Genomic DNA, 7,130 nt, shown 5'->3' on the forward strand with positions numbered 1-7,130 from the left:
AAACTACTCACACTTCATCGGAGAGGCTATGATGATGTAGAAGCCCTCCGTGATGACGACCCTCTTCCGGCGGAGCTCCGGAACAGGCCCCAAGATGGGATCTCGTGGATACAGAAAGTTGCGGCGGTGGAATTAGGTTTTTGGCTCCTGTTCTGATCGTTTGGGGGTACGTGGGTATATATAGGAGGAAGGAGTACGTCGGTGGAGCACCGAGGGGCCCACGAGGCAGGGGGCGCGCCCTAGGGAGGGCGCCCCCACCCTCGTGACCACCTCTTTGATCCCTTGAAGTAGGGTCCAAGTCTCCTGGATCACGTTCGGTGAGAAAATCACGTACCCGAAGATTTTATTCCTTTTGGACTCCGTTTGATATTCTGTTTATCCGAAACACTGAAATAGGCAAAAAACAGCAATTCTGGGCTGGGCCTCCGGTTAATAGGTTAGTCCCAAAAATAATATAAAAGTGGAAAATAAAGCCCAATATAGTCTAAAACAGTAGATAATATAGCATGGAGCAATCAAAAATTATAGATACGTTGGAGACGTATCAGGCATCCCCAAGCTTAATTCCTGCTCGTCCTCGAGTAGGTAAATGATAAAAAGAGAATTTTTGATGCGGAGTGCTACTTGGCATAATTTCAATGCAAATATTCTTAATTGTGGTATGAATATTCAGATTAGAAAGATTCAAGACAAAAGTTTATATTGACATAGAAAATAATAATACTTCAAGCATACTAACAAAGCAATTATGTCTTCTCAAAATAACATGGCCAAATAAAGTTATCCCTACAAAATCATATAGTCTGGCTATGCTCCATCTTCCCCACACAAAGTATTTAAATCATGCACAACCCCGATGACAAGCCAAGCAATTGTTTCATACTCTAACTTTTTCAAAACTTTTTCAATCTTCACGCAATACATGAGCGTGAGCCATGGATATATCACTATAGGTGGAATAGAATGGTGGTTGTGGAGAAGACAAAAAGCAGAAGATAGTCTCACATCGACTAGGCGTATCAACGGGCTATGGAGATGGCCATCAATAGATATCAATGTGAGTGAGTAGGGATTGCCATGCAACGGATGCACTAGAGCTATAAATGTATGAAAGCTTAACAAAAGAAACTAGTGGGTGTGCATCCAACTTGCTCGCTCACGAAGACCTAGGGCAATTTGAGGAAGCCCATCATTGGAATATGTAAGCCAAGTTCTATAACGTAAAATTCCCACTAGTATGTGAAAGTGATAACATGAGAGACTCTCTACTATGAAGATCATGCTGCTACTTTGAAGCACAAGTGTGGTAAAAGGATAGTAACATTGTCCCTTCTCTCTTTTTCTCTTATTTTTTTATTTTATTTTTTTATTTGGGCCTTTTCTCTTTTTTATGGCCTCTTTTTTTATTTGGGCTTCTTTGGCCTCTTTTATTTATTTTTCGTCCAGAGTCTCATCCCGACTTATGGGGGAATCATAGTATCCATCATCCTTTCCTCACTTGAGACAATGCTCTAATAATGATGATCATCACACTTTTATTTTTCTTACAACTCAACAATTAAAACTTGATTCCTAGAACAAAATATGACTCTATATGAATGCCTCCGGCGGTGTACCAGGATATGCAATATGACAATCATGGAGTGTGTCATGATAAATGGAACGGTGGAAAGTTGCATGGAAATATATCTCGGAATGGCTATGGAAATGCCATAATAGGTAGGTATGGTGGCTGTTTTGAGGAAGGTATATGGTAGGTGTATGAAACCGGCAAAAGTTGTGCGGTATTAGAGAGGCTAGCAAGGGTGGAAGGGTGGGAGTGCGTATAATCCATGGACTCAACATTAGTCATAAAGAACTCATATACTTATTGCAAAAATTTAGAAGTTATCAAAGCAAAGTATTACGCGCATGCTCCTAGGGGGATAGATTGGTAGGAAAAGACCATCACTCGTCCCTGACCGCCACTCATAAGGAAGACAATCAGTAAATAAATCATGCTCCGACTTTATCACATAACGGTTCACCATACGTGCATGCTACGGGAATCACAAACTTTAACACAAGTATTCTTTAAATTCACAACTACTCAACTAGCATGACTTTAATATTATCACCTCCATATCTCAAAAAAATTATCATGCTTCAATCTTTTCGTAGTATTCAACACACTCAGAAGAAAGTTTCACAAATCTTGAATACCAAGCATGTTATTATTAGGCAAATTACCATGCTATTAAGAGACTCTCAAATTAATTTAAGTGAAGCATGAGAGATCAATAGTTTCTTTAAAACATATCCACCACCGTTCTCTAAAAGATCTAAGTGAAGCACATAGAGCAAAATTATAACGCTCAAAATATATAAGTGAAGCACATAGAGCAAAATTATCTAGCTCAAAAAGATATAAGTGAAGCACATAGAGAAAAAGTACTTAGCTCAAAAGATATAAGTGAAGCTCATAGAGCAAAATTATAACGCTCAAAAGATATAAGTGAAGCACATAGAGCAAAATTATCTAGCTCAAAAGATATAAGTGAAGCACATAGAGCAAAACTACTTAGCTCAAAAGATATAAGTGAAGCACATAGAGTATTCTATCAAATTTTAATTCATGGATGGCTCTCTCAAAAGGTGTGTACAGAAAGGATGATTGTGGCATACTAACAAACAAAGACACAAATAATACAAGATACTCCAAGCAAAACACATATCATGTTGGTGAATAAATATATAGCTCCAAGTAAATCACCGATGGAAGTGGACGAAAGAGGGGATGCCTTCCGGGGCATCCCCAAGCTTTGACTTTTTGGTATCCTTGGATTATCTTGGGGGTGCCATGGGAATCCCCAAGCTTAGGCTCTTGCCACTCCTTGTTCCATGATCCATCAAAAGAATTCACCCAAAACTTGAAAACTTCACAACACAAAACTCAAAATAGAAAACTCGTGAGCTCCGTTTGTGAAAGAAAACAAAAGACCACTTCAAGGTACTGCAATGAAATCATTGTTTATTTATATTGGTGTTAAACCTACTGTATTCCAACTTATCTATGGATTATAAACTATTTTACTAGCCATAGATTCATCAAAATAAGCAAACAACACACGAAAAACAGAATCTGTCAAAAACAGAACAGTCTGTAGTAATCTGTAGCTAACGCAAGATCTGGAACCCCAAAAATTCTAAAATAAATTGCTGGACGTGAGTAATTTATCTATTAATCATATGAAAAAATAATTAACTAAATAGCACTCTTAAAATAAAAATGACAGCAGTTCTCGTGAGCGCTAAAGTTTCTGTTTTTTACAGCAAGTTCAACAAGACTTTCCCCAAATCTTCCCAACGGTTCTACTTGGTACAAACACTAATTAAAAACAAAAAACACAACCAAAACGGAGGCTAAATAATTTATTTATTACTAAACAGGAGAAAAAATCAAGGAATAAAAATAAAATTGGTTTGCCTCCCAACAAGCGCTATCGTTTAACGCCCCTAGCTAGGCATAACGAGCAAGGATAGATCTAGGTATTGCCATCTTTGGTAGGCAATCCATAGGTGGCTCTCATGATAGTTTCATATGGTAAATTATTTTATTTCTTGGAAAGTTTTCCATGCCCTTTTTAATGGAAATTGAAATCTAATATTCCCTTCCTTCATATCAATAATCGCACCAACCGTTCTAAGGAAAGGTCTACCAAGAATAATAGGGCAAGAAGGATTGCAATCTATATCAAGAGCAAGGAAATCTACGGGCACATAATTCCTATTTGCAACAATAATAACATCATTAATTCTTCCCATAGGTTTCTTAATAGTGGAATCCGCAAGATGCAAGTTTAGAGAGCAATCATCAAAATTACGGAAATCTAGTAAATCACACAAAGTCTTGGGAATAGTAGAGACACTAGCACCCAAATCACACAAAGCATAAAACTCATGATCTTTAATTTTAATTTTAATAGTTGGTTCCCACTCATCATAGAGTTTTCTAGGGATAGAAACTTTCAACTCAAGTTTTTCTTCATAAGATTGCATCAAGGCATCAACAATATGTTCGGTGAAGGCTTTATTTCGACTATAAGCATGTGGAGAATTTAGCACGGATTGCAACAAGGAAATACAATCAATCAAAGAGCAGTTTTCATAATTAAATTCCTTGAAATCTGATATAGTGGGTTTAGCAACATCTAGATTTTTATTTCTTTCCATCCCACTTTCATCAATTTCATCATTAAGATCTAAACACTCCGAATTTTTAGAACGCCTTCTAGGTAAAGGAAGATCATAGTCAGTTTCATCAAGATTCATATTGCAAAATAAATATTTAATTGGAGACACATCAATAACTTTTAGATCTTCATCTTGATTTTCATAGGAATTGGGAGAACATGCTTTAATAAAGGCATCTTTGGAAGCACGCATCCTAGAGGTTCTTTCCTTACACTCATCAATTGAAATTCTCATGGCTTTTAGAGACTCATTAATATCATGCTTAGGTGGAATAGATATAAGTTTTAAAGCATCAACATCAAGGGCAATTCTATCAACGTTCCTAGCCAAATCATCAATCTTAAGAAATTTTTCTTCAATCATAGCATTAAAATTCTTTTGCAAAGAAATAAATTCTTTAATATTAGATTCAAAATCAGAGGGCATCTTGTTATAATTTCCATAAGAGTTGTTGTAGGAATTCCCATAATTATTAGAAGGATTACTAGGATATGGCCTAGGATTAACCTCTATAAGCGTTGTTACCAAAATTATTACTACCAACAAAATTCACATCCATAGATTCATTATTATTCTCAATCAAAGTAGACAAAGGCATATCATTAGGATAAGAAGAAACACTCTTAGTAGCAAATAATTTCATAAGTCCATCCATCTTTCCACTCAACACATTAATTTCTTCTATCGCATGCACTTTTTTATTAGAAGTTCTTTCAGTGTGCCATTGAGAATAATTAACCATAATATTATCTAGGAGTTTAGTATCATCTCCTAAAGTGATTTCCATAAAAGTGCCTCCCGCGGCCGAATCTAAAAGATTTCTAGAAGCAAAATTCAATCCGGCAAATTTTTTTGAATAATCATCCACAAATTCAAACCATGAGTAGGGCAATTACGTATCATTAATTTCATTCTCTCCCAATCTTGTGCAACATGTTCATGATCAAGTTGCTTAAAGTTCATTATATTGTTTCTAAGAGAGATGATCTTAGCGGGAGGAAAATACTTAGAGATAAAAGCATCTTTGCATTTGTTCCATGAATCAATACTATTCTTAGGCAAAGACGAAAACCAAGCTTTAGCACGATCTCTAAGCGAAAAAGGAAATAGCTTCAATTTAATGACATCATTATTGGCACCTTTTTTCTTTTGCATATCACATAAATCAACGAATCTATTCAAATGAGTAGCGGCATCTTCACTAGGAAGGCCGGCGAATTGATCTTTCATAACAAGATTCAACAAAGCAGTATTAATTTCACAAGATTCAGCATCGGTAAGAGGAGCAATCGGAGTGCTAAGGAAATCATTATTATTGGTATTGGTGAAGTCACACAATATAGTAGTGTCTTGAGCCATCGCAACAAGCAAGCAATCTAACACACGAGCAAACAAAAAGAAAACGGGAAAAAGAGGCAAATAGAGAGGGAGGATAGGGAGAGAGAGGGCGAATAAAACGGCAAGGGTGAATTGGGGGGAGAGGAAAACGAGAGGCAAATGGCAAATAATGTAATGCGAGAGATAGGGATTGTGATGGGTACTTGGTATATTGACTTTTTGCGTAGACTCCCCGGCAACGGCGCCAGAAATCCTTCTTGCTACGTCTTGAGCTTGCGTTGGTTTTCCCCGAAGAGGAAGGGATGATGCAGCAGAGTAGCGTAAGTATTTCCCTCAGTTTTTGAGAACCAAGGTATCAATCCAGTAGGAGCCCACGCTCAAGTCCCTCGTACTTGCACAAAGCGATAGCTACTCGCAACCAACGCGATTAGGGGTTGTCAAGCCCTTCACGGTCACTTACAAGAGTGAGATCTGATAGATAGAATATTTTTGGTATTTTTGATATAAAGATGCAAAGTAAAAAGTAAAAGCAAAGTAAATAGCAAAACAATATAAAAGTGATGGAGGTTGAAATGATGAGAATAGACCCAGGGGCCATAGGTTTCACTAGTGGCTTCTCTCAAGAGCATAAGTATTCTACGGTGGGTGAACAAATTACTGTTGAGCAATTGATAGAATTGAGCATAATTATGAGAATATCTAGGCATGATAATGTATATAGGCATCACGTCTATGACAAGTAGATCGAAACGATTCTTCATCTACTACTATTACTCCACTCATCAACCGCTATCCAGCATGCATCTAGAGTATTAAGTTAAAAACAGAGTAACGCCTTAAGCAAGATGACATGATGTAGAGAGATAAATTCATGCAATATGAAATAAACCCCATCTTGTTATCCTCGATGGCAACGATACAATACGTGCCTTGCTGCCCCTTCTGTCACTGGGTAAGGACACCGCAAGATCGAACCCAAAGCTAAGCACTTCTCCCATGGCAAGAACTACCAATCTAGTTGGCCAAACCAAACGGATAATTCGAAGAGACTTGCAAAATATTATTCGAAGATAACCAATCATGCATAAAAGAATTTAGAGAAGATTCAAATATTATTCATAGATAGACTTGATCATAAACCCACAATTCATCGTTCTCAACAAACACACCGCAAAAAGAAGATTACATCGAATAGATCTGCATAAGTGAGGGGGAGAACTTTGTATTGAGATTCGAAGAGAGAGAAGAAGCCATCCAGCTACTAACTATGGACCCAAAGGTCTGAGGTAAACTACTCACACTTCATCGGAGAGGCTATGATGATGTAGAAGCCCTCCGTGATGGCGGCCCTCTTCTGGCGGAGCTCCGGAACAGGCCCCAAGATGGGATCTCGTGGATACAGAAAGTTGCGGCGGTGGAATTAGGTTTTTGGCTCCTGTTCTGATCGTTTGGGGGTACGTGGGTATATATAGGAGGAAGGAGTACGTCGGTGGAGCACCAAGGGGCCCACGAGGCAGGGGGCGCGCCCTAGGGGGGCGCCCCCACCCTCGTGACCACCT

Source organism: Triticum urartu, chromosome 3A (assembly GCF_056163025.1).
Source record: "Triticum urartu cultivar PI428250 chromosome 3A, HENAU_Tu73, whole genome shotgun sequence".
Lineage (NCBI taxonomy): Eukaryota > Viridiplantae > Streptophyta > Magnoliopsida > Poales > Poaceae > Triticum > Triticum urartu.